General features: G+C 35.9%; 1 protein-coding gene across 1 annotated transcript in view; it reads right to left on the bottom strand.

The window, feature by feature from the left end:
• Window positions 1–27,989, bottom strand: part of LOC144973120 (prolactin-releasing peptide receptor-like) — a 148,477-nt gene that overhangs the window by 68,148 nt on the left and 52,340 nt on the right. The window contains exon 2 of the mRNA XM_078915174.1: window positions 24,020–24,290. The gene's annotated coding sequence lies outside the window, so the exon portion shown is untranslated. The remainder of the gene's footprint in view (window positions 1–24,019; window positions 24,291–27,989) is intronic.

Raw genomic sequence — 27,989 nt, 5'->3', positions numbered from 1 at the left:
TTGAATTATTAGATAGAATATTAGCGAGAACTATGCCGTGTTTACTCCCTAAATATTAATGTTTCGAGACAATAAATTACACATACAGTTTTTAAAAAAATTATTGCCCATGGTATGTTTTAGTTTATGTGTTATAAAATTAAACTCACCTTCTTTGACACACAATAAAATAGAATATTGCTCTGATATTTTATAGCAGCACACACTAATCCATGATAAGAAAGGCCATGCTTAGTCCCTTGGGTAAATCCACATACATCACTTATACCATCGAAAGTAGAACATTTAATTTTGTTATAAACTTGACTAAATTATACTAAAAATTCTTTCCAAAATGAAATAATAATGCAAGTGAACTTTTATGATATGAAGGCGAATAAGTACTGATTTTACGTTCATATTTTATATACACGCTGCACAAATCAATATGATCATGTAATTAAGTAAAGTATCATAAACGATTATGCTGGAGTAATTAACAATATCCACAATAATCTCGAGCCTGATACTGCCGTACTTTGGAAAAACGCATATTGAAAATTTTGGCCAGAGAACTAGTTCTTCAGATGTCGATCGATATTGCCAAAAAACTCTCCAACCTGGGGTTTCTGCGAAGTCCCAGGTTTGAGAGTTTTGCAAAGATGTGGGTCATTTTAATCAATCGATATTTAAAAGAAGAGTTTTCTTACCAAAATTTTGAATACGTGTATTTCCAAAGTGCGGAGTATACCAATGTCAGTCAGGAATTTAGATAGATGATTCTAAATATGATTCAAAAGTCGTAACGTCACTTCCTTCCTAATGACGCATGGTAACTTAGTAACACTGGCTCTAAACTATCGGAACAATGGCGGACGCCCTTATGAAATATTTCTCCGACGAGCATAAAAGTGTATCCAGAGGAGAAAAACATTATGAATATGATCTTGTTTTGACTTTTATACATTCTGATCACAAGACGTATGAAAGGTTCTAGCCAGCCTGAAGAATAAAAAGTAATGATTTTCTTTGTTTAGAACCAAGATGGCCGCCGTTGCCGGGCGGTGTGACATCAGACTACTGAATCCAATTGTTTAAGCAGGAAAGTGTTGCCTAAAGCCCCAAAACAGAACAAAACAAAGGAATGTGCCACTGGAGTTAGGAAATATTCAAATTAAATGAAAAATGTACTTATTATAACTATACATAACAGTTTTTTTATTTTTTTTATTTTACCATTTAGTAAAATCTAACACGCTTACTTTTTTCCCTCGAAAAGTCATATTTCAACAGGTAAAAATTTGGAAATCATCTTCAATTATTCATTCAGATTATAGCAAATGGTGTTTTATTTCAGAAACAGTCCTTCCATTACACACACGTAGAATTTTTCATAATTTTATTACAGCCAAATTATATTATATTTTCGTCATGATGTAACGAAAATATATAGAATAAATAAGGCTAAAAAGAGCGAAAGTATACAACTTTGTCTTTTCGTCAACTTCTCATAAGATGTAATAAATTGGTAGAATTCTTATTTCTCCAATAGAACTCTAATAAGTGCGCAACTTTAAATCATGAAAAATATAATTTACAAAATGTCAGTAAGCGCTTTTAACAGGGTATACGTATAAAACAACAGTACCGCTGGGTAATTTATACATTCTAGAGCAATAAACAAATACTTTACTATAAATGAATACTAATAGGGCATTGCACCAATTTCGATAACAGATATATGAGTAGAATGTGTATCTAATGAGTTGATAAATGTTTGCTATGATGAAATTACTGTCAGGTATCTCTAACCTCCCTCCACTATAGCTAGAGCTGACACACGCGAATCAAAACAAGTGTAGTGCTCACGAGACTTAGAAGCCAAAGAGGTAAATAGATCACTTTGCCAAACGCCCTGTTTGTTTGTTGTCATACAGATTGATGAAGCTTACAACTACTAGCTATTAATAGCAACTTGACCTACTTCTTAAACATCATACAAAAATCATACACAAACAGATAAAAATGAGAAATTGTCGCATCATGAAAGAAAAGTTCACAAAAATAGTGATTCTGTTTCGTATCATTTAACAAGCGATGAAAGGTCGGGTACTAAAACATTACACGGTTATAATTGCTCATCAAAGATAAAAGGATCCCAACAGTCGCTTCATTTACTTTGATTTTAGTAATATGGTCAAAAAGACAGACGTGTTGCTCTTATCTATTTTTCTATTCTTCTGAGATGATAGACGCAGCAATTTAGGCAAAGCAATAAATGTATATTAATCATCGCGTCATTCTGGTACATGTTTGGAATGAACTAATAATTTTTTAAAAATAAAAAATAAAATTCCCTTTATTCATCCCATAGGGGTAATTTGTCTCTATGGTCTATTCCAAGGGAAGACTGGAATAACCCATGTGTCAGCCGCAGCGCAGCGCCGCAAATTAAACCAGGGTGAGGAACTTGTTCAAGGCTACACGGAAGCGCAGCGGTGGTTGATAGAACTCGATACCGTTCGGGTACGAAGCAAAGACTGTACCGCTGAGCCACGCCGCTTCCTAGATGAAGGAAATAATTGAGTTCGTAGTTAAAATATCGATTTTAGGAATTTTTTTTTAAATTTAAGAAACACAAGTCGCACTCTTCAATGAGTGACATTATTTTAAGTCAAATTTTAAAATTTGTGGCCTCATATCGAAATTCAAGTACCATGTCTATCACATAACAACGTTTTGGTACTATTAGACACACACACACACACACACGCACACACAAATACACACACATATATATATATATATATATATATATATATATATATATATATATTGTTCAAAGTATAATTTAATCTTCCACTATCTGACAAAGCAAAAATATTAATTACCATTGTGATCCACACCATTTACTTTAATCGCTAAAATGTCACCCAACTAGTCAGGAAGTCTTAACATTGAGACTACACTGAAGTCTCCGCTTTGAGACTTTTGATAAGTTGATGAAAATGTATTTTTTCACATAACTCTGTAGTGGGATTGGATTGTTTGGTTAATGTCTATGTCAAAAGAATGTTATTCCACTAAGAGGGCAAGTTTATTTCAACAATTCATTTAAGTGAAAAAAATGCAACCAAACAAGAACGTGTTTTGCGCATGAGGTTCTACTCCTGAAAGAGCCATAAAGGCCATCATGCCACACACAGAAAAATAATACGTTTTAAGATTTTGGTCAGAAAACTCTTCCTCCCAATATCGATCGAGTAAAATGGCTCTCATCTTAGTCTCAGATTTGAGAGTTTTTGACAAGATGAGGGTCATTTTAATCGGTCGATATTTGTAGGACGGGTTTTCTGGCCAAAATTTCAAAAATCTATTTTTTTTCAGGGGAGGGCAACATAGATTCAGAGTTTATCATGGTGGAAAGTAGCAATTCCTAGGTATGGGTCGAACACCGCAACAAATCTTTAACTTGTTCATTTCTTCATGCCTATACTCCAGTAACAAAAAACCTGAATATGATTGGATAAAGAAGTACATAAGAAATGCGTCAAACGTATTTTTTGGGTAGGAAAAATCACTTCTAAAAATATGAAAACAATGTGACTGCGTGTTAAGAAAGCAGTAAATAATAAGCACATAAAATTATCGGTTACCTATCAAAAATGCAAAGGTAACCAATTACAACACACATATTTATATACAAAGTTGTTTTCGACATGGCCAATCTTTTATCGGCAAATACAGACTGGTTTCTCATATTATTACTTATATTTATTCTAAACCATTCATTCACAACACAAAGTATTCAATTACTCCTTTTCTGATACTTCTAATAAAGTATCGAATGCCCGATTAGACGATTGGGCTGATAAGAGGTGACAGCGAGTAGAGGCGGCGACTGGGTTTGGATCGCAGAAAGCGCAGGTAAAATAGGCAGCATGAAGGTGCTCCCTAGACTTATTTAACAACTTTTAAGTCTCAACATCTTCAAATCAAACAAAGATGATTTATTGAAATTACGTGCGAAAGGGTCATAAAAATGCTGCGGCTAAGTGGTCTGACACTCGTCTTCGGACTGAAGGGTCAACGGTTCGACCCCCGCTCCTAGAGGCGCATAGATGAGTCCTTCAAAAAGACTCTTTACTCGCATTCTCTCAACGTCCTCAGGTGGGAAACAAGTATATGGCTTTTAACAGCGTTGTCTCTGTTGGAAAAAAAAGTGACATCGCTTAGCAGGCGTCATGTCATGTCTCGTGCTCTTAAGTGTTGCTATTCGCTATTAAGACTGCTTGTAAAGCGCTTTGAGCATGATTATTGGACGCATCTGGGACTATTTTATACACACTTTTTTTCATATCTTTAGTCTATGAGAGAGAATTTAGTGAGAAGTAATCACCTAACTGAAGATAGAAGGCTGCGACAAACCTGAGCTAAATTTATTCTTTATAACAAATAAAAATTATGAGCGAGAATATGTTTACCGACTTGACATAGCCTGACATAGATACAACTCATAACAAAGCCACTCCAGAAGTTTCCTGTCTTTGCATTTTATTCTCTGATTTTATCACCTTCGGGTTGATCAATATAATAAAAATTGAGTTTATATATAGTCATAACATGAGTCTTGGATTAGGTTAATTTGTAATATTGCCGAAAATGACTCATCTTTTAAGATTTGCAAGAAACAACAATTTCTAATATGTGATCATCTCTGTTACAGACAGAACGGAATTTTCGTCACTCAGCTTTTTGTTACTGTTTTAGTCAACCATTATTAGGAGTAGTTCTTACTAAATTGTATTAACCAGACTATAAACGATTAAGGTTACACATAGTTTTGTGTGGTGGTACGGAATATCCGGCGGGTGTATGTTATTAGTTTGTTAACAAAACCCATAGCATCAGTAAATTCACTTTTTGGCACAAGGTTGGGCCCGTCACAAAACCAAATTGACACGAAGGTTTACAGTTAGTTGGCAAAGAGCTCACACCCAACAATAATGCTTCTTAAGAAGTCTTGCTCCGAGACTTCCTCACAATTTGACCGATTGACGGAGCGGGGAAGTGAGAGAAGGTGGGGGGGGGGGGGGGGATCACAAAGAAATAAATATCTCCTTTCGTCAGAGTGAGCTAGACCAGATTAAAGTAGCGAATTGGACGATACAGCATGGAGAAAATGACCACCTCCCCTCTCAAATCGTAGCCTTTGTTGACCCATCGTTGACACACCTCTGAACGTTACATACAGAAAAGGCGGAGATCACCAAAAGAAAGCTTTCGTTATTAGTGCTCAAGGAAAGAATAAATGATCCCTTCGGTTGAATCATTGAAGACAATTCAATTTCTTTTGGTGGTCGTTGACTTCATGTAATGTATCATAATATTTTGGTTAGGTTCAGGCTATGAGTCTAAAACGGCTATGATCAGACCCACTAGAAAAGGGTCGTCCTTCGAGTGACGGTAACTTTGTTACAAGCAATGACTGTCTTAAAATTAACAAGAGTGCAATGACCTATGACTCGGGCATGAGTTACCATCTTATCTCCCCATACCATCTGTGGGTAATAATCATAGACAGTTATGGCAAACTAGTCATTCGTTCCACTCGCCAGATTGACTGCTCTTCTCTCTCCTTTTTTTTTCTTTTCTTTTTCAACCAAAACAGGAATGCCCTTGGACATGTTATCAGATAACGGGTTGTAATAAGATTCATGAGGGAACAAAAAATGATATTCCCTTATGTCATCTCTTAGGAGATTTTTTTTCTCTTTCGGGTCTCCTCCTAGAGAAGACTAGAGTTATTCAAGTGTTATCGAACCACAGTGCAGCGTCGCAACATTGTTGGTTCCAATCATTGCTAAAAATCGCAGTATAGAAGATACTTGTGCAATAAACGCTTTTGCGGCGGGCCCGAGCAAACCCCTATACTTGACTTGTTGAAAGTGACCTGATGAGTGTCAGATGCTATCACATACCTTTTTTTTCTACTTATACAACCGTTACCGACCAGGTTTTATTTTATCCTAATTATAGTGGAGAAATGAAATGTAATAAAGAGCCTGTGCCAGTTGGCAGCATGAATTGAAAGTGAAAACTAGATAGACTTCGCAATACATAAAATGTTAGTTAAAAGCATTTTTAGCGAGTTCATTTTGGTTTGTGTTGAATTTGAACACTGCGAGATGGCTTTATCGTAAGAGTGTCCTGATACGTTAAAGTCTCATCATTGGTAGGTTTTACGAGGTCTATTGAAGTTTGACAAAAATGAGGGCCATTTGGACAGGAACTTAACATTCTACCAAATCACGTTGTTGTTCCACGCCAACCTCCCGCGTTTGTTTAAAACATGAAACAGTTATTCATTTAGATCCATGCGTTTTCACAATAGCTTAGTCTAAGAATGGTATTCGTTTTTTGTTTTTTTTTGTGTCTTAAAATCCGGTCAGTTTTAGAAATGTCAATTTCTAGTAAAATTTGATAATGAGTTTCGAAAAGACGGAAATATCCACATCAGAAACATCAAACCCCCAAAATGTTTTTTGAGTAATAAAAATAAGAGGAAGGAGAAAATAAATCAGGGATAACGAGTTACCATTAGCCATTTTCTTGACATTTTAGAATGATCTGGAAGGATATGGCGTGTTTTAAGATTTATTTATTAAGTTAGCAAAAAAATATGACAGAGACAGACACGCGAAGATTTGTTAAATTCAACCAAACTAAATTTAGATAAAAATGTGCTTTTATATCAGCTACATTAACAACAATATACTTTTAGTCACAATCCAGGAAAAGTGGGATTTAAAATGTCGGTCCAAATATTTACTTTATTTCAATCTAAATGCACCTATTATCAGTGTGATAAAGACTGAATTTATTATTAGTTTGGTTTAACATTGTTGTAATTGAAAATATTTTGTCGTTGGTTTGAGCGTGTTTCCATGACAACAATAAGCCAGCCCAAAACATTTAGGGTTATCAGACATGCAAATACATACACGTCTATTTAAATACACAGAACAACAAAAATGAAGAAAGTATTTAATTACCGTAGCAATAATCTCACATTTTACTTTAATTGAAAAAGAAAACAGGGAACTCAAAGGGTACTTCGTGTTATTTGTCACTATAATTGAATAAAAGGATTTTTTGTTCCGTTCTATGTTAAACCACTTAAAATCATTACCGACATCAAGCTTACCGGAAACGAAACCATTGTTGTCTGAAGGAGGACAAACCAGTGAGACTGACTATAAGAAAATAAATTTTACTTAACCTCAGACAAGACAACAAAAATAGCCCTTAGAGACAAGCTTGGGTGAAAAATGAGACTTGTCGCGTGGAAAAGCTGGTATCGATGGAACGGGACAGGGTAATCTGAATGATAACATCCGTGCGATGTGAGAGAAAATCAATGGGTATGTATTTTGGTGGTGATTTGGGTGGTTACGTGTGAATACGTAATAGGCTGAAGTTAAAAGAGTAAGTGATTGTTTGAGGCTATTTCCGGGTACAAAACTGATGAGCCCTGAACAAAAGGAAACAATAGTGTGATGTCAAAATACTGATTCCAATCTCCTTGGAAGTGTGAAACCAGTCATCCAGAGGACTGGATACATACTTTGTGCGGCTGAACTTCTGGTTTCAGAGAGATGACATCTTATGTTCTATTCTAAATAAATGCTGGTCATCAATAAAGATCATCCATCCTCGCTCTTTATTACGCCCGTTTATCCTAATAATCTGTCTATACATTCTGCTACTAAAATAGTTATACCCCACTTTATAATTCAATATGAAACCTATCCATTGTTCACTATTCACTCCGAAGGATTGGTTAAACACTTTCTAAACTGGAAATGTGGAAGGTGTGACGTCAGAACTTCTCTGCCGTATTATTCCTTTTGTCAACCAATCAAGGGACGGGATGTAGTAGAAATGCGTACACTCAATTAATCAACTAACTCTTTCAGAATGAGCACTACTGTCGATGTTGCATATCCAAATAAATAAAAATGACGATACCTTCCGGATAGTGTGTAGTGCAGCTTTAATGATCTAAATATTGCTCAGGTGGTCGATATCAGATAATATGTTATTCTGTAAGCGGAAAATATTTGGGGGAAAAGTAACTTTTGGCAACCTATTGTTCACGGGGAAATAAAGGTTATTACGATCAGGCACTCATCTATTTTAACAATAAAAAACTCATCTAGTGGAAATTAATACAAATCGAGAAGAATATTTTGAGCCATCGAAGATCAAATTAGTTCCAGCAATAAAGATTGTAGGTGCGCGTAATGACGGATCAGATTTTATTAATAATCTTTTGAAACAGCGGGTGATAAAATTACCCTTAAAGGTAATATAGCACATCTCTAAATTTTCTTTTTTTTTTAATGAATTTGGTTATGTGTAAATAATAATTAATAAGGCATTGAAAAATAAAGAGAAATTGATACAGGTTAAAGGTTTTTACATGACAGACTATGGCTACAATGTGCTTGCTGTACATTGGAATTGCAGGGACAAGCTTGATATTGGCTTTTGATAGATTATGTCTGAGTGAACAAGACACTTAAGTTCAATAAGGAAGCTTATAATGGAATTTGATCATATTATTTTATTTTTAGAAGATTGAGTATTTCATGTTAATGAAAAATTACGTTAGATCTGTCAAGCCGATATACTATGAGCTTGGGGAGGTGATCGAGTGGTTTGCACATTGTGAGAATAACCTACGAGATCTCTTATCCGAACCTTCCTTCATTTATATTCTCCTTTTTTTGTTTCCTTTCGAAATATTATTAACCCAAAATTCGGTCTGGTGGAGAACTTGGGTTCTTATTGCTAATATTAGACATTTATTTGATTTAGTATTTATATGTTCCTGCATGCAATGCTTTTGGCGAATGCATCTGACGGTGCCACGTGGATGGGAGCAAATTAATTTCTATATTTTATTATCATAACTTAGGGGCTTAAGATATAAATATTTTTAAAAAATCCAAAACAGACCAAAATCAAAATGTTCAAACACAAAAAAAAAAAGGAAATCTTAAAAAGAAACAAGAAAAGGTAAAATGAATAAAACAAAAACAAACAAAAAAAAACAAAAAAAAAACCCCAAAACAAATAGTGTTATTGATGTGCGTAATATGACAAAGCAACTCCATTTAAAACGTTTGGTTAGTAACTGGTCCTTAAATATCCGCCGCTAAAAATAACACTCAGCTTGTCAAAAAAACCTCAAACCTGGAACTTCAACAAAGTCTCAATTTTGAGAGGTTTTTATTTGGCAAGTTAATCATCATTTTAATTGATCGATATATAAAGCACAATTTGTAAAATGGGTTCATTTTTAAACACTACCACAGAAATATGGTTTGTTATTTACTTTACTAATAATGGAATGTCAAGACTGGTATAAGGGGTTGATAAATAATTCATAGAGTAAAAAGTACCCGACAACAGACAAAGTCATTCATCAATATGCCATGGTCAGAAAAAAAAACAAGAACTAAAAGCCCTTAAAGATGCAGAGATATGAATAAAAAAATTCAGAGCGGCGGAGCAAATCGTCAATTCAAAAATGTTTATTTTAAGCTTTTGACAGCGAAGCAGATCAGTGTGGGGAGGATGGGGGGGGGGGGGGGGGGGGGGGGGGGGGTGGGGGGGGGGGGGGGTGAGGGTTCCTCCATCCGTTTTGTTTTTGTTTGTGTTTTTATTTTCTTTCGTATCTTATTTTTGTTGAAAATGGAACGTGTTAAATGAAAATAAAGTATAATAAAATAAAACAAATAACACAAAACAGTTTTTCTTCGCTTACACTTGCATAACTTAGCTGAGTGGGTAAAAGTATTACAGTTCTTCAGTATCTTTTAATTTCATTATTTGTTTCAGAGTCTCCTTTGTATAATATTTATGAATTACAATTTATGAAAACCATTTAAATATCTATTGAAAAACGACTCTATGTTTCATGCATCAATTTCAATAAGTGTTATCTATGTTGTTTCGAAGGAAATACCTTGAATTTTTAAAAAATTACACCTTTTCGAAACGGCACCATACGATCCCGTCGCCTAGGCATCCCATAAAGGAATGAAGATAATCCATCAAGCAGGGTATCTGATGTCAACAGGAATCATCCATGTTGTCCAAGTGAGCAATCTTGCCCAAAGAAAAAAAAAAACGAAAGTGCATGTAGCGGGGCTCGTAACCGAGACCTTCCGCATCACAGTGCAATGACTTAACCACTCCGCCACTTCAACCCCACACAATCCCCTTGAATACATATGTTTTAAAATGCATTCCCATTTTCAAATTTTCTCATATTTATATGCTTATGAACACTTTGCTTGGAATGTTTTCGGGCTACAGATTTACACCTAGTAGATTTTACAGAGGCAACATCAAGTTGAAATGACGTGTCGAAGGAAATAAGTAGTAGAGGTTAGATAACATCTCAAGTCAATAACAGTTTTAAAAATCTGCCCGCATAAATTGTAAAAGAATTCAAACAAACTAAAAAAAAAGTTTGATATTCCGATGAAGAGGATTTTCTTGTAAAATAGATTGCTGGTGACGAAGTGACATCAAATGACTTCCATTATGAAAACATCAGATCGAACCAGTCGAAGTGTTGAATCAAAGTTGTGAACGTCACTCATTTCTGTGATACTGCTTAAGACCCTGCTAGTTGGGTGAATACTTATCATTTAATTTTCAAAATGAAACTATATATAGTATGTAGTTGACGTCACTCAGGTCTTTGTTATTGCTTTTTGCCATCCGCGTTAATGAGTAAATATCACCAAACTGTATTAACCAGACTATAAATTTCAAGGTTACACATGATAGTTTTGTGTGTTGGTCCGTTATACTTCCGGATGGCAATGTTGTGAGATTCTTAGCCAACCGCATACTATTTATAAACGTTTAAGGTGAACATTGTTTTGTGTGTTGGTACTTTCGTGCGGCGATGTGGTCTAGTGATATAACACTCGTTTTCGGATCGGAAGGTCATGGGTTCGAGACTCGCTCGGCGTATAGTTGAATTCTTGGAAAAGGCCTTTACTCGCATTCTTTCACCCAGCGTATTCATGTGTAAAATGAGTACATGGCCGTTAACAGCGTTGTCTCAGTCAGAAAATAAATGCAATAACGCCTAACAGGCGTCATGTCTCATTCTACATGTTAAGTGTTGTTATCGATCAGAGATCCCTTGTAAAGCGCTTTGAGCATGTTTAGTGGATATTGCGCTATATACAAATTCAAGTTCTGCGTATCCGGCAGGCGCGTGTTATGAGTTTCTGAACTAAGAGAAAAAGATCTACAAACTATAAAAGTTATATAAAGTTTTCTGTGATGGTAGGATTGATCATCAACCATAATACCGTGAAGTCAGCTTGGTTTATCACTAACTGCCATTGTTAACATACTGACAACTGTCAGAGGGCATGGTTAAGTTCCGTTCCTCAAGGGGCCTATAGATAGAACGAAGATGACGTCACTCTGGTCTTTGTTATTGTTTTTTGCCATCCACGTTTATGGGTAGTTCTCACCAAACTGTATTAACCAGACTATGAAAGTTAATGGTTACACATGTGTTGGTCCGTTATACTTCCGGATGGCAATGTTGTGAACTCCTTAGCCAAGCGCATACTATCTATTGATGCTATGCAATGTGTTTATTCAAAAAATACAAACTCATAACATCCGCCTGTCGAATATGACCGTAGCCATCGTAAATTTATAGCCTGATACTGACCAACAACAACAAAAAATTGTCAAAAGACAAGTCTTTGGCCACAAAAGAAAACAAATCGTGAGTTGTATTCAACAGTTCAACCAATAACATAACTTGTTTCCTTGACCTCTACTAACGACAACTCACCAGATGCTACACAAGCCTAAAACATGACGTCAAACTATAAGTCTTAGATGGTTCTCTAGCGTGAAACACCGAAACCCAATAGGACTGGTCTTTTGACGTCGATATTTGGTTTTTGCGCCGCCTAGTGAGTTGTCGTTAGTATTGCTCATGGAAACAAGTGGTCCTGTTGGTTGAACAATTGAATACAACTCACGATTTGTTTTCTTTTGTGGCCAAAGACTGGTCTTTTGACGTCATTTTTTGGTCAGTGTCAGGCTATAAGTTAACGATGGCTACGATATACGTACCAACAAAAAAAACCAATGTGTAACCGTACACGTTAAAAACGAAATTGACGCCAAGGTTACCGACAGTTTCCTTGTTATTGTTGTTAGCCGGCCATTTATAAAAGTAGTTCTCACAAAATTATATCAATCAGACTAGAAACGTTCAAGGTGAAACGCATTCTTGTATGTTGGAACGTTATTTCCGGCTAGCGAATGTTTTGAGCTTTTTGGCTAAACGCACAGCATTTATTGTCTGATCAATTCAATTTAGTGATAACTACACATAAAAATGGCCAACTAAAACAATAACAAAGATCTGTGGGACGTGAATACGCTTCAACAGTCAAGACGTCCCTTCCCTCGTAATGACGCATAATAACTTAGTAGCTGGCTCTAAACTATCTGAACAATTGCGGACGCCCTTATGAAATATTTCTCCGACGAGCATAAAAGTGTATCCAGAGTAAAAAAACATTATAAATATATGATCATGTTTTGACTTTTATACATTCTGATCACATGACATATGTAAAGTTCTAGCCAGCATGAAGAATAAAAAGTACCCATTTTCTTTGTTTAGAACCGGGCTCCTAGCTGTTGCTGGGCAACTTGACATCGGCTTGTGAATTCAATTTCGTTCTGTTTATTGTGTCTATTTTTGTCAAAGGGCAAAAAGGTCGACAGAAAGCGATAGAGATTTAAATGAACTTTGAGAATTGACCTCCCTCTGAGTTGCCCATAGTTTGTGAGGATTTGTCATATTTTGACACAGTGATGAGAAAAAATACACTGAAAGGCTTGACGATAGGATTTCAACAACTTGTGATAAAATGGAAAGGAATGTTCAGATTATGTGTGGCTGATTACTTAGGGTATCAGGAATACACTGAAGTCGGCTTGACAAAAACAATAAAAAAAGGAAAAGAAGAGAGAAAAAAAAAAGAAAAAAATGAAAATGATGTGCTTGTCTGGAATGACCTTACAGATTGTGTGCACTTGGCTAATAAACTCACAATATTGCCCTCCGAAAGTATAACTGACCAACACACATAACTATGTCGTGTAACCTTTTCTGAACTTTTATAGTCTGGTTAATACGGTTTAGTGTGAAAATTACTCATAAACATGGACGGCAAATAAACCCAACAAAAAACAAAACAATAACAAACACCTGACTGATGTCAACTTCATTCTATCTTTACGTTTTTCAAGGGCCAATTTTGCTTCAAATAGGTCCCAACATTTCAATATAATATAGATAGATCGAAGATGACGTCACTCCAGCCTTTGTTGTTGTTTTTTGCCATCCGCCTTTATGAGTAATTCTCACTAAACTGTGTGTAACCTGACTTTAAACGTTCATGGTTACACACAGTTTTGTGTGTTGGTCCTTTTAACTTCCGGATGGCAATGTTATGAGTTTCTTAGCCAAGCGCATACTATCTATAATATATATTTAGAAAATTCCAACAAGCGCACAGTATCTCTCGAAATCCGACACACTCCAGAAATCCACAACCGCTTTTGTTTATATCTTTGCTTTACACAAGGTCACATGATGTTACTAAACTTAGCTAACCCAGGTTGGTATAATATTTATAGTACATAGCCAGTCTCCAACCTTCACTTATTTATTATAACTTCAACCAGTGCCCATTCCACATTATCATCTGGTGTTGTCATTCACTATCAGTGTTCATGACAGAGGACACGATGACTGGACGCGCGATTACTATAGATAGAATGCGCTTGGCCAAGGAGTTCACAACATTGCCATCCGGAAATATAACGGACCAACACACAAACTCTGTGTAACCATGAACTTTTATAGCCTGGTTAATACAGTTTAGTGAGAACAACTCACAAACGCGGATGGCAAAAACAATAACAAAGGCCTGAGTGACGTCATCTGCATACTATCTATAGCCTTATATAACGTAGATGCTATGATACTATGTGCTTAGATACATTACTCACGACATTCCGTCAATCAGCTATAACGAACCAAATCATAAAACTGTGTGTAACCTTGACAGTGTACAGTCTGATTGATACAATTTAATGAGAACGTCTCATAAAAATGGCTGGCTAAAAACAATAAAAGAGGGGTGAGTGACGTCAACTTCATTCCTTTTATAAAAGTACATTCAACTCGTGTTCAGACCATATCAACCTTGAGGACATGCCTGCACTGAAGTACCCAAGTCCTTCTTAAATATCACATTTTCAATATTGTGTTCAGAAAACTCGTAATTCAAATATCGATCAATTAAAATGGTCCTCATTTTGTAAAAAACAAAACAAAAACAAAACAAAACAAAACTCTCCCGAACCTGGGATTTTTTTTTATCGAACAAAATCTTACCCTATCGGTATTTAAAGACGAGTTTTTTCACCATTATAATGCGTGTTGGTTGATTTTCTTTTCAGAATATTATGACAGTAAAATCTTTACCCTAGTTCACTCATAACTTGACACGCTCCAAACGTCACGATATAGATAGTATGCACTTGGCCGTTACCATCGTTAACTTATAGATAGTTCAATGATGACGTCACTCAAGTCTTTGTTATTGGTTTTTTTTTTTTTTTTGCCATCCGCGTTTATGAGTAAAGCTCACTGAACTGTATTAACCTGACTTTAAACGTTCATGGATACACACAGTTGTGTGTGTTGGTCCTTTATACTTCCGGATGGCAATGTTATAGATAGAATGCGCTTGGCCAAGGAGTTCACAACATTGCCATCCGGAAGTATAACGGACCAACACACAAACTCTGTGTAACCATGAAATTTTATAGTCTGGTTAATACAGTTTAGTGAGAACAACTCACAAACGCGGATGGCAAAAACAATAACAAAGGCCTGAGTGACGTCATATGCATACTATCTATAGCGCATACTATCTATACCTGACACAAGAACACACTAGGACTTATAGTCTGACGTCATTTTTCAGTTTTTTGCAGCGTCCGAAGAGTTGTCGTTAGTAAAGCTCAAGGAAACAAGTGATTCTATTGGTTAACCTATTGAATACAACTCACGATTTGTTTTGTTTTGAGACCAAAGACTTGTCTTTTGACGTCATTTTTTGGTCAGTGTCGGGCAACAAGTTTACGATTGCTACGGCTAGGCTAGGAAGCTCACAACATTGTCATCCGGAAGTAAAACGGTCCAACACACAGAACTATGTGTAACCATGATCGTTTAAAGTCAGGTTAATAAACGGATGGCGAAAAACAATAACAAAGACCTGAGTGACGTCAACTTCAAATATCTATAGATAGAACGAAGATGACGTCACACAGGTCTTTGTTATTGAGTTTTGCCATCCACGTTTATGAGTATTTCTCAATATACTGTATGAACCAGACTATAAAAGTGTATGGTTACACTTGTTTTGTGTGTTGGTCCGTTTTACTTCCGGATGGCAATGTTGTGAACTTCTTAGTCAAGCGCATACTATCAATAGAGCCAAGACCAGGAAAGGAAAGTGATAAATGACTTCAATAGATGATGTGCGCTTGGCTAAGAAATTCACAACATTGCCATCCGGACGTTTCACGGACCAACGCACCGTGGACGTTTTTAGTCTGTTTTATAGATACTGTGCGCACATTTAATTCTCTACCCAAAGTCTTGAAGAACTGAAATGTGTATAGAACAAGCAAGAAAGAAAAATATGAGAAAGAAAAAAAACATCCCAAAAATGGCTGTTCTTTATTTTCCTATTTTTACATTTCTGGCTTTGTATGGCAGTTTCATACACACTTTTGCAGATCTTTTTATTTTTAAACCTGTGTCTGGTTCCTAATTTGTCTCAGCCTAAAGTCCCACAATTTTAATTTCCAATTATCAGCTTATCGCAGGCATAGCTTGCATTTATAATATTAACTGCACACACTTCTTGCTGGGTCTACGCTATGCTATAAAGTAACAACCCATATCTATACTGTTTGACCATACATAAATACAGTATGAACCAAATGTATTGTATTCATAATAGCTGTTGCTGGTTGCAATACTACGTAACATATTATAAGTACCAAAATGGGCCGTTGTGTATTCAATTGGTGATTGGCTGGAATGCAAACGTCTTTCCAAGATACCGATAACGATAAAGTTATGATGATGATGATGATGATGATGATGATGATGATGATGATGATGATGATGATGATGATGAATCTACTTCAAGTGCTAATTCATCGTAACTCTATTAAAACTAGTGTTAACCCCTACCATTGGTATACCAGTTTCAAAAAGCTTAACTCTCAAAATTTACTTTGACAAAAACTTCAATGATTTTGATCGGTATCAAAAGGAAGATGCCAGACGGGAGAGCAAGTAATACAAAGTAGTTACTTTCACAAAGTTATTCTGGCTGGTTAAACAACAAAACTGTGATTTCTAATTTTGGAAATGTCGAAATATATTCTGACACGAGGACGACTATAGTGTTTAAATCAAAACTCCAAAGACAAAATAAAATAATACGACAACTCTCATTTTGGGGGAAAATATTTTTAAAAAAAACAAACAAAAAAAAAACAAACAAAAAAAAGCAACAAAAATCAACAAAAAAAAAAAAACAAAAAAAAAACCCAAACAAATTAACAAAAAACTAACAAACAAACAAACAAATAAACAAAACAAACAAAGAACAAAACAAAAACTAAACACACCCCCTCCCTCAACAAAATGCAGATTAAAAACAAAACAAAGCTAAAAGCACGGTCCATTACATCAGAAACTTTAAGGCTCGACATAATTTATCACTGTCTTAGAATGTACACAAGATAAATAATTACCGTTCAAGGATGGGAGTGTTTTTGTAATTTATCTCCGAGTCTGAGTATCATAATTGCTATAATGACGGGGATTGGGGTACGGACGGGTTGAATGTTTTCTCTTCTTTATCCTTTGCAAGAATCATAAATAGACTCTAACGAATTGTGAGACGACGGAGATTTTTGTGAAGAAATGCACGTCAATGGAAAAGAGGGGGGAAAACAGGCCGAATAACAAGTGTATTGTTACCGTGAGGATTTCTGGCAGACACCGCACTGGTGCCAGCCGGATTTGAGTTACGAGGTCATAGTGCTGTTGTAAGTACACTAAGTAAGTAAGTAGCAAATAAGGTGTAATTACTGTCAGGTGTAAGGGTAAATTGTTCTTGTTGTTTTGTTTGCTGGTTTTAATGGTTTTTGTTGTTTTTTTTTGTTTTTTGGTTTTGTTTTTTTGTTTTGTTTGAGAGATAATAGTGGCACTTTCAACACCATCAAATCATACTACTACTACTACTACTACTACTACTACTACTACTACTACTACTACTACTACTACTACTACTACTGCTACTACTACTACTACTACTACTACTACTACTACTACTACTACTACTACTACTATACTACTACTACTACTACTACTACTACTACTACTACTACTACTACTACTACTACGAATAATAATAATAATAATAATAATAATAATAATAATAATAATAATAATAATAATAATAATAATAATAATAATAATAATAATAATTATGATGATGATGGTGATGTCGACAGGAATCAACCATGTTGTCCAAGGTGATCAAATTGGGAGTTAATAATCTTGCCCAAGGGAAAAGATAATTAAAATACCCGCTGCGGAGCTCGAACCTGGGACCTTCCAGGTCACAGTGCATTCATCGCCTTAGCTACTAGATCACATTGCGTCCAAATAATTAGATTAAAAATAGGTCGATCGATGTTGCATTTTGCTTCAGTTATATGTCGATTCCAACATTGAAAAAGTCAAGTGTTACAAAACACCAGCAAACTGAATGGATAAATGATTTTTATAATCATGAAGACCATATTTCTTTAAATATTCAAATTCGCGGGAAACTTGATTTGAAATAATAGAATTACATGTAAACGGTTGTGTGGTCTTGTGGTATGGCACCCGCCTTTGGGTTGGAAGGTCCTGGGTCCTGGCGGATAGTTGAATTCTTGAAAAAGGGTCTTTACTCACATTCTTTCACCGTACTCAAGTGTAAAATGATACTTGCCCTTTAACAGTCTTGTCTCTGTCGGAAACAAAACAAAACTGCAATATCGCTAAACGGGCGTCATGTCTCGTCCTAAATATTAAGCTGTTGCTGTTGGCCAGGGACCCTTTGTAAAGCGCTGTGAGTACGTTTAGTGTATATTTAGTGGATATTGCGCAACACAAATGCTTAAGCTTTTACTTAAACCAAAAAGAGAGACAAACAGGACAAACATTGCATTATAAACCAAACATATTGCAATAGACGTCAAAAGTTCTCTTTCTCTCTCTCTCTCTCTCTCTCTCTCTCTCTCTCTCTCTATCTCTCTCTCTCTCTCTCTCACACACACACACACACACACACACCATACCCAGTCGATCGCTCGCTGTCTTTCCCTCATGGTCCGACGAGCTAAATAATGTGCGAGAGTAAGGGTAATTAGAGACCATTTTTTACTATTCTGATTAAAAGGTATAAACCGGGTGAATCTAAGTAAATGTTAACCCCGAGTAAAATGAATTATAATAAGCTCTCGTGTCATTATTTATATCGCAAATTTCTTCCATGGCATCATTATTGCTGATTTAAAGGTATCTTGTTAGCCACTGAGGCTGAAGGACGCGAAGAACATGATTTGGGGAAGAGGCCACCAGAATACGCTTTACCAGTCGTAACGTCACTTCCCTCGTAATGACGCATGGTAACTTAGCAACTCGCTCTAAACTATCGGAACAATGGCGGACGCCCTTATGAAATATTTCTCCGACGAGCATAAAAGTGTATCCAGAGGGAGAAAAAAAAACCTTATAAATCTGATCATGTTTTGACTTTTACACATTCTGATCACAAGACATAAGAAAAGTTCTAGCCAGCATGAAGAATAAAGTACCGATTTTCTTTGTTTAGAACCACGATGGCCGCCGTTGCTGGACGACGTGGCATCAGACTATTGAATCCAATTATGTATAAACCAATCGGACAATCCACCTATCCTGACCGATTATGACATAAAAACGTAAAGCTAGCCAACAGAAACATGCAAAAATGAACGGAAATTGTGAATGATATAGTGCAACTCGAAGTAGAGAAAGTACCCAAAAAATAGACGTAAAACCTTCTTTTGTAAAGCGCTTTCAGCACGTTTACTGGATATCGCGCTATTTCAAAGCTCAATTCCTAAATTCTCATGTTTTACCAGTCAAAGACTAAGACCTCTCGATTGCAATGCCCTGTGGACACTCTTCCCTATACTTAACTTTTCAAACAACGATAGATGATAATAATAATAATAATAATAATAATAATAATAATAATAATAATAATAATAATAATAATAATAATAATAATAATAATAATAATAATAATAATAATAATAACGTTACAATATACTAAAAATTAAGCATTTTTTTCTGTTCTGCCAAGAGCCTTTACGGCAAGCCAGTTTGACTTGAAATTTTGCATACAAATATGTTTCATTGTACATTTATAATAATTTTACAGGCATTTCTTTTCCATTTCTTTTATGAAAATTGCAAAGAATACACACAACGTAAGTGAAATAAGACATTCTATAAATAACTCTCACGTGACACTGATTCTATCATTTTTTTAATGCGGCTGACTGCTTACTGTGATCAACTCGATTACATTTGATTGTTTGACAAACAGTGTTAGTCTAACTTCAAATCTTTTTATATAAGCAAGCAAAATGCCACATCAACTTCTATTATCAACCTTTTGTTACAATGAGATCCTTGTTTCTTAAAACGCAACTCGTCGAAAGAGAAAAATGAAGATATTTCACCGTCTTGATAATTCTTGTTTTTAAAATATATACAAAAATTGTTTTGTTGCTAAAGTTACCAATTAGTTAAAAGGTAATTCTCCCAAAGAACAGAGCCTGACTTTGTCCATGTTCTCTTACTGATAAATGGGCGGTATTAATTTCCTACCGCCTTTTGAAGGAGGGGGTCCCGTAGTTCAGTATGTAGAGCACTTGTTTCACACGAATGGGGACCGAGATCGATCCCGGGTGCACTGGAGATTTGTTTCTGATTCCACCCCCCCCCCCCCCCCCACTTACTACCCAGCAGTGATGGGGTAGCTGGATCTGTTATCTAGAGGAAAGTTCCTTGCGATGGATTAGCTTCCTATCCAAAGGACAGCAAGCAAAGCTATTGTCCGTTTCACGCAATAGAAACCGGGGTAAATTCCGGCTTCACGAGTCAAATCGCCCTGCATGACTTTCGTATTTTTTGGAAGGAACGCTAGGCCAAAGTAAATAACTTTTTACCGTATGAAATAAGTATTCAGCACTTATTCACTTATGGGTGGACAAAAGGATTTTAAAATGAAAATTCTCCAACTAACGCAATTGCCTTTGTCTGTGAGGTGGCTGCTCTATTAGGAGCAAGACATTGTTTAAAATGGATCTTGTATAAGATGTTTTGAAGTGCGTGTATGTGGTCTAGTGGCATGACACTCGCCTTCGGACGTTAGGTATACGTTTCGAGCCACGCATTGAGCGACGGATGCATAAAAAGTCATTGGAAATAAAAGACTTTTTATTCACATAGTCTCACCGTACTTAGATTTGAATGAATGGAATGCAATAGGCATTGTTATTTATTTATCTTGGGAATTGAACCTAAAACATGTTCTGCATTATAACATTGGGCTACAATGCCGCAGATATAAATCAATTCATGGCCCTTTTGCATTAAATTGATTTTTGTATACTCATTTGTTGTATTTAAACATGTCTAATTCATTGCATGAAATTAGTAAAATAGATTCTTTTTCAATATCCCACAAAGCGCAAAGTTGATACAATGTGCTTCATTATTCCATGAATTAGACCAAACAAAACAGTCCAAGTCGCATGTTAGGATCACTTATTGTACCAACGTTCTTTTTTTTTTTATGGTGAATGCCAAGAGGCTGGTGATCATTCATATATATGTCCAGAGGGCAACTTTTATAGTATGAAAAAAATTGCCTTACCCCGAGAAATAGTGCGGAGTCCAGAGTTGTTCAATCATGGTCATCTATCTTGTGACTTATCCTGCTCAACTTTGCTTGACTTTGTTACAAGACAAGGCACCATACCGCTCGGCTGCCGGCGTGAGACAACATTGAAATAGATACTATTTTTATATTCGGCAAGCCATTTGCATTAACTGAAATAGGGTTCAACAGTCGCGACATTACTTCTCTCGTAATGACGCTTAGTAACTTACTAACTGGCTCTAAACTACCGGAACAATGGTGGACGACATTATGAAATATTTCTTCGACGAGCATAAGAGTGTATCCAGAGGAGAAAAACATTAAAAATATGATCATGTTTTGACTTTTATACATTCTGATCACATGACATATGAAAAGTTCTAGTCAGCATGAAGAATAAAAAGTACCCATTTTTTGTTTAGAACCAGGCTCCTCGCCGTTGCTGGGCGACGTGACATCAGACTAGTGAATCCAATTGGAATATTATTTCATTTGTTTTTCTTTGTTAACTGGCGATATAGAATGTAAACAATAATCTGTCTTGCTGTGTGAGTTTACCCAGACGCACGAGATGTCAATCATTTACCCATTGCCTATGTGGACAAAATGTGATTTACTGTGCTCGATTGATGGGCGGGAACTTAAATATTTATTCAGAGTATGCAAAAGGGCCACGAATTAATTGATATCTGCGGCTTGTTGGCCCAATGCTATAATGCATGGCATGTCTTAGGTTCGTTCGCAACAAAAAAAAAAAAAGAAAGAAAAATAATAATAAAATAATATTTTTTTTAAAAATCGTGCCTATTGTCATTCACATCTGAGTATGGTGATCTCAGAATAAAGTAAACAATGAATTGAATTCAATCGTACAGCCAATGGGGTCACTTGATTTCTTAAGTATTACTCACAACTCACTTATAACTTTCTTCGGTGATCGTCGCTTATTACTTTTGTTCCTAATTTTGAGGGAAATGTCAGGTTTTGTGTTAACGAAGGTTACGGTTCAATCGTAGCCACCGTTACTTACAGCCTGACACTAGAACCCTCAAAGACTTATACGTCATTAGACGTCATTTTTGAGGTTTGTGCAGCGTCTAGTGAGTTGTTAGTAGAGCTCAAGGAAACAAGTGATCCCATTGTTGAACTATTGAATGCAACTCACGACTTGTTTGTTGTTTTTTTTTTTGTTTGTTTTTTTTGGGGGGGGGGGGTTGTGGTCAATGACTTGTCTTTTGACGTCATCTTTTAGTCAGTGTCAGGATTTTAGTTTACGACGGCCACGTAGATAGTTTTACAGAGTTGAATTTATATTTCGTACCGCAAAATCATTTGGGGGAGGGTGGGGGTTATTTTAGATATTTTTTCTGCTTCTTTGATATCTTATAAGTGTCCATTGCATCCACTTATCTTGAAATTAATTATATAAGACGCACAGAATTAGATTGTTTATCATTAAAGTACATGAGACATAAACCAATGAACCCATGAACCCGGATTCTTATAGTTAGTTTAAAGAGAAAAGTTTCCCAAGGTCAATCACAGAATGTCTTCTTTAATCTAACTCGTTACAGACTGCATGAGATATAAACAAGATAATTCATTGGAAGTAATAAAATGAATCTTCTTTGTAAGTTTCTCTTGCAATTCAAATGGTATCTAACATGCGTTCTACCCAAGGTCACGCTATGATAGAGAAATAGCTGACCATTCCAATCGCTACTTTTTATCTTTTATTCAGTCTGATATTTAATACGACAATAATAATAATAATATATTATTTCTACTGTTACTATTGCTTTGTAACAAATGATAACACGTTCCTAGAATAAGGATCATCAGATTGTGCTAAAATAGAATAAGTATTAGATACTTACTGATTTGAAATACTACAAAATAGCGATATTTAGTGATTCACACCAAACTATTAAACCATCATGCTTTTGAAAAAAGTTCTAATGAGTCAATTAGAAAACGGTAGGGGCTGCCTGAAGCCGGTGATCGTAAAATACTAACGAAAGAGTGAAAATGGAGAGACTTTGTATGGGAACAAAACAGACAATGGACGTTTCGGGTACAAACCCTTCGTCAGCACAACAATACACAAATTAATACACAAATTAACGTTTTCCACGAGATTCAAATAGTGATCCTCGATCTCGGCTTTTTATCGTTTTATCAACAGAAAATAAATTACTACAATATTGACACATTTTAATTTTCAGCATTTACATATTGAGCATTTAATAGAGCAATATCCACTAAATATTCTCAAATCGCTTTACAAAGGATCCTTAGCAAACAACAACCCTGAACATATAGAACGAGATATGATGCCTTTTAGGCGTTACGCTTATTGTTTTCAGACAGAGACAACGCCGCCAAGTAGGCAGTGAGATAATGTGAGTAAAGATTCTATTGCAAGAACTCAACAATGAAGGACTGGAACCAAAGACCTTCCGACTCGAAGGCAAGTGTCCTAGCACAAGGCCACATAGCCACACATGACATACTTAGCATTTCATGTATCGCACAAAACTGTGCTTGGATAATTTTCTCGATAAGTTCAACTGTCTTATTTAAAAAAGCTCACAAAGAACGATAAAAAACCCCCCAATAAACCAACAAAGTAAGCAAAAACAAGACGAATAAAAACAAAAACAATAAACATTCATTTTTGAAAATCAATACTGCCAAAATAAATAGAAACCATTTAGCAATATGCCTCCGATAAAAAAAATGGGTTACAATCAATCGATTGTAAGAAAAATTTTCAAAATGGTCTTGAAAAAATAAAATAAAAAAGGAAAACAACTTACGGTCTGACACCAACAACAAATACTTTTGTGAACCCAAGTCGAAGCAGCGCACGTCAAATTCAACTGGTGGATCGTTGACCTTCCTTCCACTATCTATCTACCCGACACGCAGACTCAATTTAATCACCAAAGCCATCAGTATCCAATCTGTTTCTGGCATTCCATGTAACAAAGGAACAAGAGGGGAATGGATTCATTCTTTCTATCTAGTTCTAGTAATACTAGTAGTCATAGTTGATTCTGCGTTGATAGGTCAGGGAGAGACGAGGGTCTGTTAAAAGAGAGTGTATTTCAATCAATCAAAGCTGGTGGTAATAATAATACAGGGTGTCCATAAAGTCTGGGTACATGGTAAGAGCACAGATTCCTGTTTTAAAAACGAATCTTATTCAATTGCGAAGTAAATGAATCGTACTTTAACAACACGTGACCTCTGACAGTATTTTTCAGCCAAATCCCCACAATCTATAGGATAAATTAAAAATTAAAAATATATAGTGAAATACTACATGTACCCAGACTTTATGGACACCCTGTAGATTGTATGTAAGGGTAAGGGTAAATAATTGAAATAATCATGTCCCGTCATTTATGACACATCATCTCAAAGCGGTAATAACATGTGGCCTGTCGTCTTAGCGCGGGTCCTGGTAGCTCAGTTGGAGAGTACTCGCTTAACATACAGAGGGGTCAGGTTTGACCCCGGAAGAAGTCTAGATCTTTATTTATTTTTCCCCCGATCTCCTTGTCCACCCAGTAGTTATTGGGTTACTGAGTCTTTTAGATCTGTTGGAAAGTATTTTGCGATAGGTTAGCGTCTTATTCAAAAGGTAGAAAGCAATTGCTATAAAACCCAGGATAAATTCCGGCTCCATCAGCCCAATAAATATCTCTGAAAGACTATTATTATATAATATGACCTATCGTCTTGTGGTATGACACTCGTTTTCGGATCGGGAGATCCTGAATTCGAATCTCGCTCGGCGCATAGTTGAGTCAATGAAAAAGGCTCTTTACTCACATTCTCTCACCGTACTCAGATGTAAAATGAGTACCGGACGGTTAACAACGTCGTATCTGTCCAATGTTTTTAGGTGTAAAAGTAAAATGTTTTTCTTTTGTAAAGTGCAAAAAGGAAAAACTGAGTATCTATCGCTTTGATATTTAAAGGACAACGAAAGCACGTCGGCTTCTCTGTCCATCAAGATATGATAACTGTAATGTTGTTGATAATAGTGAACATTATGTAGCTAAATAATTAAAGAAGATAACGATGCATCTATAGCTGCTAATGTTGTTGATAATGATGATGATGATGATGATGATGATGATGATGATGATGATGATGATGTTGATGATGACGATGATGATGATGATGAAAGGAATGAAAATGATGACTAAAACGGTAAAAACCATTAGCAGAACTGGCTGTAATTACAACAGCTTGCCAAGTGGTGCAAAAGGATAGCACACTTCCCATTCCGGTTGGAGATCTTATCGACGATTCTATTCCAATAATATACTCAAGAAATTTACAATTCATTTAATACTGAATGCAATATTACAAAACGTCATTCAGGAGACATATCGATCTTCTGCAGCAATCATTATCAATAATTTCTTCACAATCTTTGAATTGATTGTTTTCAATATCATTGCTGCAATCTTTATATTCTGACAAGCCATTTCCTGATAAAGCAGGAACATTCAGGATTGTTGAAATTCGTTCTCGAGTGAAAAGTAAATCTGACACATGCCAAAAAAAATATTGAGTTTTTATATAGCGCAACATCCACTAAACGTGCTCAAAGCGCTTTACAAGGGGTCCCTGGTCAACAGCGACACTTAACATGTAGGACGAGACACGACGCCTGTTAGGCGAATTTCAAGTATTTTTCGGACAGAGACAACGCTGTTAACGGCCAGGTACTCATTTTTCACCTGAGTACGGTGAGAGGATGTGAGTAAAGAGCCTTTTCTAAGGACTCAACTTTGCGCCGAACGAGGCTCGAACCTAGGAACTTCATATCCGAAATCGAGTGTCATACCACTAGACCACATAGCCGCACAAAAAATGTTAACATATTGACTTAATTAAAATTGCTTTAAATTGGTTTAGCGATACCATTTCTGCTACACTCTGAAAAAAAAAAAAAAAACATATTTAAGAAAACAAAACAAAATGGCCAGAAAATTCCTTTTTTCTTTAAAATATCAACCGACTAAAATATTAATCATGTCAATAACCCTGAAATCTGTGACTTCACGTTGAGAGTTTTTGACAAGATGACACTAATTTTTAATGGATCGATATTTATTACAAATCGAGTTTTCTTGCCAATTAAAAAAAATGTATTGTTATTTGTTTTTTTTGTTTGTTTTCATATTACGGGACATCTGTACAGCCATTAAAACGTTATGCATAATATTATATCATCTCCTGAGTCAAACAGGTGTTATATCAGAATGAACTTTATGAACTAGATTTGAGTTTCAAGTCAAAATTATCTGATATAGAAGATTCAGATTTTCATAGTTTGACCAGTTGCTATCGTACTATAAAAAGACAAGTATTCAAAGGTTGGGCCGGAAAACTCACTCTTCAAACATCGATCAATTTTAATAACCCCCAGCTTGGCAAAAATCTCTCAAATTTGGGACCTAAAGAGAGACCTCGGGAGGTCCCAGGTTGGAGCGTTTTTGCCAAGATGGGGTTCAATTAAATTGATCTATACTTGAAACACGAGTTTTATAAATACGTATTTTTCCAGAGTATGGCAGTAAACAGATTAAGAGATAACATCTACTTTCCATAATTTACACATTCTATTTAAACCAAATATTAAGTTATAAATAATAATGTGAAATTGAATGTAAGCTTCAATTCAATTCAATCAAATGATCTGTTTTTTATAATTAAATTGAAGCTTACATTCAATTTCACATTTTTATTTATTTCTTCGAGCTTCGAGCAGAAACATTAATATTATATTTAGTTAGCAATTCATTTTTTTTTCTCATCATATCAATTAATGCCGATTGGTCTTACGTGGACCCGCCGTGTCGATATAATATTGAAACTAATCTACACATTACAAAGGTCTTTTATTTACAAGGAAATGCCAACTATATGGATTTGGCATCTGTAACTTTCCCTTCTCACTTGAACCGATCGATCAGAGCAGAAGCAATGACGTCAAGTCAGTATCATGTCATTGACCACATGCCACCTTCAAATCCATCGTTATTCTTAAAATAGCTGCTGTTGAAGAGATGGATTTAGACAAGTGGACGCGCTATTTTAAAAGACATTTTAATGATTCAAATGAAATCAGGGTGTAGTTGCCAAGAGACAGGCGTCACGGAATTTGATTTACATTGAGGTTTTTATCTGGGTGGGGGTGGGGGGGGGGGCGATAGCTGGGTAGGTAGAGCATTCGCTTCACACGCAAAGGGATCGATATCGATCCCGGGTGCAGTAGGGATTTTTTTTCTTAACCCTTCTTGTCCACCCATCAGCGATTGGGGTAGCTGGTTGTGTTATATCTGGCGGAAAGTACTTTGTGATAGAATAACGTCCTATCCAAAGGGTAGCAAACAATTGCAGTACATCCATGCTCTCAATTATTAAAAACTTGAGTTTTTATAATCCACTAAAAGTGCTTAAAGTTCTTTACAAGGGGTCCCTGACCAACAGCAACACATAAAATATAGTACGAGACAAGACGCCATTTAGGCGATATTAATTTTGTTTCCAACACAGACTAAGCTGTTAACGACCAGGTTCTCATTTTACACCTGAATACGATGAGAGAATGTGAGTAAAGTGCCTTATTCAAGGGCTCAACTATGAGCCTAGCGAGGCTCGAACCTTCCGAGCCGAAAGCGAGTATTAACTGTTAGACGAGTGCTTTTCAACCGGGTGTATTGAATACCCCAGAGTGCACCTAATTTTTGACACGATGTACCA

The sequence above is a fragment of the Berghia stephanieae genome, chromosome 5 (assembly GCF_034508935.2).
Source record: "Berghia stephanieae isolate SIO BIC M18660-M18661 chromosome 5, UCSD_Bste_1.3, whole genome shotgun sequence".
NCBI lineage: Eukaryota > Metazoa > Mollusca > Gastropoda > Nudibranchia > Aeolidiidae > Berghia > Berghia stephanieae.
Note: the sequence above shows the minus strand (reverse complement) of the source record. Positions and strands in the feature narration are given on the sequence as shown.